We start from the raw sequence: 6,794 nt of genomic DNA, 5'->3' as shown, positions 1-6,794 counted from the left end.
TCTCTTACTCATAAATACCTTTGTGCAAAACTTCCATTTTCATTCTAGGAACTCACCACCTACGGTGGAGTTTCATTTATATGATGAGCATAAGGAGATGTCACTTTATGATTTTTGTTGGATTTGTTTAGTCCCTTTTGAGGGCAAGACAGAAGAACCACATCATGATGATGTGGTTGGGTTTATTGATACTATCACTGTAGGAGAAACTAGGAAGGTTTCCGATGCACGAATCACTAGCATACATTTTCCTGTTTTACATTACTTTGCATTATTTTCTAGTCATTGTTTAATTGGACGCGGAAACTATGGAAACCTTAGTATCCCTGATATAATTATTCTGCTCCACGGTTTATACAGTGATAACACTTTTAGTATGGGCGGTATTATTGCTAGACGGTTAAGTATGAACCGTACCAAAGGACCCATCTTCGGAGGCATCTATGCTACACGCCTAGCCGTACATTTTAACATACCTATTAGGCATGCTGAGAAGGAAGAAAAGGTGCTGCCCTGTGTTTATCTAGATCATAAAAGTATGGTGGCACATGATTTTATTGTTAAGAATAGGGCAGGAGAGCTTAAATATCAATTGTTCTTTAACAAACATCATCCTAAGGCTATTATCCTGCCTGCTCCTTCTTTGTTTGATTTGACTGTAGGCACGTACCTTGTTCCGTTGATGGCTATTCACGCCTACCGGAACCCTGCTACAGCCGAGGAGCCAGAACTGGAACCACAATTTGATCCTTCATGGCAGTCTAACTATCAATGGGATTGGGAGATGATTGCCAGCCAGTGGCAATCGGAGCCTTCTTCTTCCTCATCACAGTACGACCCCAACAACTATTATTATGGATATCAGCCAGGCCAGTCGTGGCCATAGACCAACTTAGGCCAAAAACCTAAGCTTGGGGGAGTACGTATTTCTCACCGACATTACATTTATGTTCACACACACTCATTGCTAGATGTCGGTGCTCATACTCTTTCACTATAATATCCATGCTAGTTTATTTTCTTTTTCCTGCTTTCTTTTTGTGTGTTTGTTAAACCTTAAGAAAAACCAAAAAAATTAGTAGTAGTTTATTTTCCATGCTTGTAGTAATAATTAAAAAGAAAACCCAAAAATATTTCATGTTCTTCTTTTGCTTGTTGGGAGCTTTCCCGTGTAAATAGTTTTATTTCTTTTCTTTTCTTTGGGGGTCAGCAGGAGAAGACCATAATTAAATTGTTGAAGTGGCTCTTATATGCATTATTGTTGATTTAACCCAGAGCCCATATTGCCTTGTCTTCTCCTATTTATTGAATGCTTGCAGATTCCAGCTTAGTCGAATGCACGTACACTCTTATTATTATTCACACCATTCGGTCGTGCAAGTGAAAGGCAATTATGATGCTATATGATGGACTGACTGAGATGAGAGAAGCTGGTATGAACTCGACCTCTTTTGTTTTTGTAAATATGATGAGTCCCTCGTTCTTGATTCGGCTTATTATGAATAAACATATTTGCAATGACAATTAGAGATCGCAGTTGCTTGTGCCATGCTTGATTAGCTATGAGTTATAATGATTTACCTTGTGTGCCAACATGCTATTGAGATGGTTATGATGTGGTATGATGGGGTGGTATCCTCCTTTGAATGATTTAAGTGACTTGACTTGGCACATGTTCATGCATGTAGTTGAAACAAATCAACATAGCCTTCACGATATTTATGTTCATGGTGGATTATATCCTACTCATGCTTGCATCCAATGTTTATTAATTTTAATGCATGTACATGGTTGTTGTCGCTCTCTAGTTGGTCGCTTCCCAGTCTTTTGCTAGCCTTCACTTGTACTAAGCGGGAATACTACTTGTGCATCCAATCCCTTAAACCCCAAAGTTATTCCAGATGAGTCCACTATACCTTCCTATATGCGGTATCTACCTGCCATTCCAAGTAAATTTGTATGTGCCAAACTCTAAACCTTCAAATAAACATTCTGTTTTGTATGCTCGAATAGCTCATGTATCAACCAAGGCTGTCCTTATCTTTCGTGTTAGGTGGGTTATTCTAAAGAGGAGTGGACTCCGCTCCTCACTCACGAGAAAATGGCTGGTCATCGGGATGCCTAGTCCCATGCTTTATGCAAACTAAATCAAAATTAATTGCAAAACAAAACTCCCCCTGGGACCTAATGTATGTTGGAGGCACTCATTGTTTCGAGCAAGCCATGGATTGATGTTTGTTGGTGGAGGGGGAGTATAAACTTTACCATTCTGTTTGGGAACCGCCTATAATGTGTGTAGCATGGAAGATACCGCCATCTCTTGGTTGTTATGTTGACAATGAAAGTATACCGCTCAAAATACAATTTATCTCTATTGCAAAACCGAGCTCTGGCACCTCTACAAATCCCTGCTTCCCTCTGCGAAGGGCCTATCCATTTACTTTTATGTTGAGTCATCACCTTCTTATTAAAAAGCACTAGCTGGAGAGCACAACTGTCATTTGCATTCATCACTATTAATCTATGTTGGGTGTGACTATGATTGGATCTCTTTTACCATGAATTACAATGTCTAGTCAGTCCTTGATCTTTAAAGGTGCTCTGCATTTATGTTTTGCGGTCTCAGAAAGGGCTAGCGAGATACCATCTTGTTATATCATATTATGATTGTTTTGAGAAAGTCTTGTCATCCGAGATTTATTATTATGACTTGCTAGTTGATTATGCTATTGATATGAGTAATTATGAGACCTGAGAATTATTGCAAATGTGGTTAGTTATGATCTATGCTGAAAACTTGAATGCTGGCTTGACATATTTACAACAACAAGAGCAAACAGAGTTTGTAAAAGTTTTTCTTTCTTTCTTTCAGTTTGTCAACTGAATTGCTTGAGGACAAGCAAGGGTTTAAGCTTGGGGGAGTTGATACGTCTCCGTCGAATCTACTTTTCCAAACAATTTTGCCCTTGTTTTGGACTCTAACTTGTATGATTTGAATGGAACTAACCCGGACTGACGCTGTTTTCAGCAGAATTGCCATGGTGTTGTTTTATGTGCAGAAAACAAATATTCTCGGAATGACCTGAAACACCACGGAACATCTTAGAAAAAATAATAAAAAATCCTCTCCAAAGATGAAGACCAGGGGGCCCACACCCTGTCCATGAGGGTGGCCCCCCCTCTAGGGCGCGCCCCCTACCTCGTGAGCCCCCTGGATGCCCTCCGATGCCAACTCCAACTCTATATATTTGCTTTCGGAGAGAAAAAAATCAGAGAGAAGAAATCATCGTGTTTTACGATACGGAGCCGCCGCCAATCCCTAAAACCTCTCGGGAGGGCTGATCTGGAGTCCGTTCGGGGCTCCGGAGAGGGGGATTCGTCGCCGTCATCATCATCAACCATCCTCCATCACCAATTTCATGATGCTCACCGCCGTGCGTGAGTAATTCCATCGTAGGCTTGCTAGACGGTGATGGGTTGGATGAGATTTATCATGTAATCGAGTTAGTTTTGTTACGGTTTGATCCCTAGTATCCACTATGTTCTGAGATTGATGTTGCTGTGACTTTGCTATGCTTAATGGTTGTCACTAGGGCCCGAGTGCCATGATTTCAGATCTGAACCTATTATGTTTCATGAATATATGTAAGTTCTTGATCCTATCTTGCAATTCTATAGTCACCTACTATGTGTTATGATCCGTGTGGGAGTCCTGGATTAGGGGGACTCCGGACAGCTGGACTATATCCTTTGGCCGGACTGTTGGACTATGAAGATACAAGATTGAAGACTTCGTCTCGTGTCCGGATGGGACTCTACTTGGCGTGGAAGGCAAGCTAGGCAATACGAATATGGATATCTCCTCCCTTGTAACCGACCTTGTGTAACCCTAACCCTCTCCGGTGTCTATATAAACCGGAGGGTTTTGGTCAGTAGGACAACATCAACTACAACATACAATCAAACCATAGGCTAACTTCTAGGGTTTAGCCTCTCTCATGTCGTGGTAGATATACTCTTGTACTACCCATATCATCAATATTAATCAAGCAGGACGTAGGGTTTTACCTCCATCGAGAGGGCCCGAACCTGGGTAAAACATTGTGACCCCTGCCTCCTGTTACCATCCGGCCTAGACGCACAGTTCGGGACCCCCTACCCGAGATCCGCAAGTTTTGACACCGACATTGGTGCTTTCATTGAGAGTTCCTCTGTGTCATCACCGTTAGGCTTGATGGCTCCTACTATCATCGATAGTGATATAGTCCAGGGTGAGACTTTCCTCCTCGGACAGACCTTCGGGTTCGGCGGCTTTGCACTGCGGGCCAACTCGCTTGGCCATCTGGAGCAGATCGAAAGTTACGCCCCTGGCCGTCAGGTCAGGTTTGGAAGCTTAAATTACACGGCCGATATCTGCGGAGACTTGATCTTCGACGGATTCGAGCCCTTGCCTTGTGCGCCACACGGTCACGGTGAGTACGATTTAGCTCTACCATCGGACCATATTCAGGTGATCGCATCGGCAGCCGCTCCGAGCCTCAATTCGGAGCCAGTTGTGCCACCTGTGGATGGGCGGATATATCCCGTCACGAAGGCCATATCCTCAGCGGTGATCGAGCCGAATATCGACCTTACCCTTCGCAAGAGCCGTGTTGTTAAACCGCCGGATACTTCTCCGGCCACGGACTACGAACCACTTGTGCCCGTTCCTGTCGAATCCGGTCGGGCGCCGATCATGGAGTTTACCTCCGCGGATATCTTTCAACACTTGCCCTTCGGCGACATACTGAATTCATTTAAGTCTCTCTCCTTGTCAGGAGAGTCCTGGCCGAACTATGTCCAGCAGGACTGGGGTACGGATGACGAAGAAATTTGCGACCCACCCACCACCCATTTAGTAGCCACTGTTGATAACTTAACCGACGTGCTCGACTTCGACTCCGAAGACATCGACGGTATGGACGACGATGCAGGAGAGGAAGAGGAACCACTGCCTACAGGGCACTAGACGTCCACCTCATCACATGACGTATACATGGTGGACACACCAAAGGAAAACGGCGACGAGGAATGGAAGGACGCAACGAAGGGTTGTCCCTTCGATAAGCAGTCAAAGCGGCGGCGTAAGCGCCACCCCAAATCCCGCCTCGACAGAAATAAGATCATACAGGCCCATCGTTAGAGCAGGGTGAACCACCACCGGACCACGGCAACGCGGAGAATCAAACCAAACAAACCAACTCTGTCAAAGATAATAGTCCGGAGGACATAACACCGGACAGACACCCGGAGCAACAAAATGCCCATCAAAGGCTTGTTGCCACCGCGAGGAGTCTAAAAAGGAAGAAGCAAAGGCTCAAGGTTGCGCAAGACAAACTCCAAATCAGATGGAGCAAAGTACTCAACGCAGCAGCAAAGTACAGTGACAATCGCCCCACCAAGAGTTACCCAAAGCGGAAGTTACTACCCGTATTCGATGAGGATGCCTTAGATCCCCCGCAACCAAAAATCAAAATGGCCACCTGGCCGGATAGACGACCTCACGGCCAACATAGAGCGGCAAACAATGCCACATATAAGCCAATATGTGATCCACGCGAGGGCTCGCATTAGAAGGACAGCGCAACCAGATCCATCTATGGACCACGCAAGCGCTCTCCAGCATACGATGCAACACAACAAACATCTGAACAACGCGGCACGCCCAGATACAGGGGCGCCACACACCCCCTATGTTTCACCGATGAGGTGCTGGACCATGAATTTCCAGAAGGATTCAAACCCGTAAACATAGAGGCATATGACGGAACAACAGACCCTGAGGTCTGGATTGAGGACTATATCCTCCATATCCATATGGCTCGAGGAGATGATCTCCACGCCATTAAATACTTACCCCTTAAGCTCAAAGGGCTAGCTCGGCACTAGCTTAAAAGCCTCCCCGAAAACTCCATCGGAAGCTGGGAAGAGCTCAAAGACGCTTTCCGTACAAATTTTCAAGGGACTTATGTCCAACCTCCGGACGCGGACGATTTGAGTCATATAACTCAACAGCCCGGAGAGTCAGCCCGAAAGCTCTGGAATAGGTTTCTTACTAAAAAGAACCAAATTGTCGACTGTCCAGATGCCGAAGCCTTGGCAGCCTTTAAGCATAGCATCCGTGACGAATGGCTTGCCAGACACCTCGGCCAAGAAAAGCCGAGAACAATGGCAGCATTAACAAGCCTCATGACCCGCTTTTGCGCGGGTGAGGATAGCTGGCTAGCCAGATGCAACACCAGCGACCCTAGTACATCCGAAGCTAGAGATGGAAACGGGAAATCACGGTGCAACAACAATAACAAACACCGGAATAAGGAAGACATCACGAAGAGCACGACAGTAAACGCCAGATTCAAAAGCTCTTGGCCAAGTCAGCAAAAGCCGCCCTTTAAAGGCGCGAGAGATGAACTGTCCAGCCTAAACCAAATTCTGGACCAAGTATGTCAGATCCATAGCACCCCTGGTAAACCCGCTAATCATACCCACAGAGAATGTTGGGTCTTCAAGCAGTCCGGCAAACTCAACACCGTACACAAGGGGGAGGATACACCAAGCGAAGACGAGGATGAGCCTCTCAAGCACGACACTGGGGAACAAAAGAAGTTTCCACCAAAAGTCAAAACAGTAAACATGTTACACGTGATCAAGGGGAGCAACAAAGCGGCACTCCCAGATAAATATGCCCAAGGGCCTATCACCGCCGAGCCCTGCCACTGGTCGTTTCAACCGATCACTTTCGACCATCATGATTA

This window comes from Triticum dicoccoides, chromosome 3A, assembly GCF_002162155.2.
Source record: "Triticum dicoccoides isolate Atlit2015 ecotype Zavitan chromosome 3A, WEW_v2.0, whole genome shotgun sequence".
In the NCBI taxonomy this organism is placed as follows: domain Eukaryota; kingdom Viridiplantae; phylum Streptophyta; class Magnoliopsida; order Poales; family Poaceae; genus Triticum; species Triticum dicoccoides.
This window is presented reverse-complemented; position numbering follows the sequence as displayed.